Source organism: Gracilinanus agilis, chromosome 1 (genome assembly GCF_016433145.1).
Source record: "Gracilinanus agilis isolate LMUSP501 chromosome 1, AgileGrace, whole genome shotgun sequence".
Taxonomy (NCBI): domain Eukaryota; kingdom Metazoa; phylum Chordata; class Mammalia; order Didelphimorphia; family Didelphidae; genus Gracilinanus; species Gracilinanus agilis.
In genome coordinates this window covers 293,326,711-293,328,672 of record NC_058130.1, presented here as the reverse complement: position 1 = coordinate 293,328,672, position 1,962 = coordinate 293,326,711, and the positions used below count along the sequence as shown (strand labels likewise).

Genomic DNA, 1,962 nt, shown 5'->3' with positions numbered 1-1,962 from the left:
AAATTTATCTTGATATAGGGTGTGAGATGCTGATCTGAACCCAATCTCTCCCAGACTATTTTCTAATTTTCCCAGCAGTTTTTGTCAAATAGTAAATTTTTGTCCCCAAAACTAGAATCCTTGGTTTTATTGTACACTATTTTGCTAAGGTCATTTACTTTGTCTATTCCATTAATCCTCTCTTCTATCTCTTAGCCAGTACCATATTATTTTGATGACCACTGCTTTATCTTACAGTTTAAGATCTGGTACTGGTAGGCCCTCAACCTTCACATTTTTTTATTAGTTCCCTTGATATTCTTGATCTTTTATTCTTCCAAATGAACTTTGTCATAATTTTTTCTAAATTATATATAAAAAAAGTTTCTTGATAGTTTGATAGTTACGGCACTGAATAAGTAGATTAATTTGGGTAGGATTGTCATTTTTGTTATATTAGCTCATCCTGCCCATGAGCAATTACTGTTTTTTTCAATTATTTAGACCTAGTTTTAATTGTGTGGAAAGTGTTTTGTAGTTGTATTCAAATAATTCCTGTGTTTGTATTAGTAAAGAGATTCCTAAGTATTTTATATTTTCTAGGGTCATTTTAAATGGTATTTCTCTTTCTACCTCTTGCTGCTGTGATATGTTAGAAATATATAGAAATGCTGATGATTTATGTGAGTTTATTTTGTATCCTGTAACTTTGCTAAAGTTGTTAATTATTTCCACTAGCTTTTTAGTTGATTCTCTAGGATTCTTTAAGTAGACCATCATATCAGCTGCAAAGAGTGATAGTTTAGACTGCCCATTGCCTACTTTAATCCCTTCAATTTCTTTTTCTTCTCTAATCATTACTGCTAGAGTTTCTAGTACAATGTCAAATAATAGAAGTGATAATGGGCATCCTTGCTTCACTCTTCTTGGGAAGGCTTTTAACTTATCCCATTGCAGATGATGCTTGCTGATGGTTTTAAATATATAACTTATTTTTAGAAAAGGCCCAACTATTCCTATACTTTCTAGTCTTTTCTTTTCTTTTCTTTTTTAACTTTTTAAAACTTTATTTCAGCTGCTTAGTGGCAAATAGACTTGACAATCATGATACCACTGGCCCAAAGTTTCATGAAATTGCTATTTGAGATAATGTAAAAAAATGTCTGGGAATGCTGGTGGGAGATGATGGTCACCTGCCCCTTGAAGGCATAACTGTATTTTGTCAAGTCAAAAAGGGTATTTTGAATAATAATGAATATCACATTACTGTCCTTTACAAGGGGACAGGAAGAGACTCTACTTCCTCCAGGCAATCATCATATGTAGCTTGGTAGTCCTCATGTGGCTTAATCATGATCACACATGTTGGGCCCTTAGAGCCAGCAGCTGCTCCAGATCCGTTTTTGCAGGAACATAGGCATAAGGCATGCTCATATCCTCACACATGATGGGTAGATGGCAGTATACCTCAATGGGTAGTGTGTCCCCAGCCAAAACCATAATGCCCTTCTCTCCTTTGTTAGGGAATTTCGGGACTTCCTTCACACCTCACTGAATCTGCTTCTGCTTCACAGCTTTCTTGAGGCATTTGTACACCTTTCTTGTTAAGGACTGCACAATTGGGTTCAGATTCACCAGCATCTCCTCCTATATGTGCTCAGGTCCAGTGGAAGACTCCAGCGCTGCCTCCAACTCCTCAACTTCCCTCTTTACTTTAGTCATCTTGGCAGCACTGATGGCCACAGAGACCCCAAACTTTCGAAGCTCACGAGGCTTATGAGACTCCCTAATGTCCCGAAGCATGGCTACAGGAGCCACCACAAGAACAATTTCTAGGTCATGTGACCTCTAGTGTTTTCAATAAGGAATGGGCATTGTATTTTGTCAAAGGCTTTTTCTGCTTCTATTGAGATAATCATGTGATTTCTGTTGATTTGGCTAGATGTGGTCAATTATATGGATGGTTTTCCTAATAGTAAACCA

At 36.8% G+C, this 1,962-nt stretch overlaps 1 pseudogene; it reads right to left on the bottom strand.

Annotated features, from left to right (window-relative positions):
- Nucleotides 1-1,252: 1,252 nt before the first annotated feature.
- LOC123231369 lies at nucleotides 1,253-1,701 on the bottom strand (annotated as a pseudogene).
- Nucleotides 1,702-1,962: the final 261 nt, after the last annotated feature.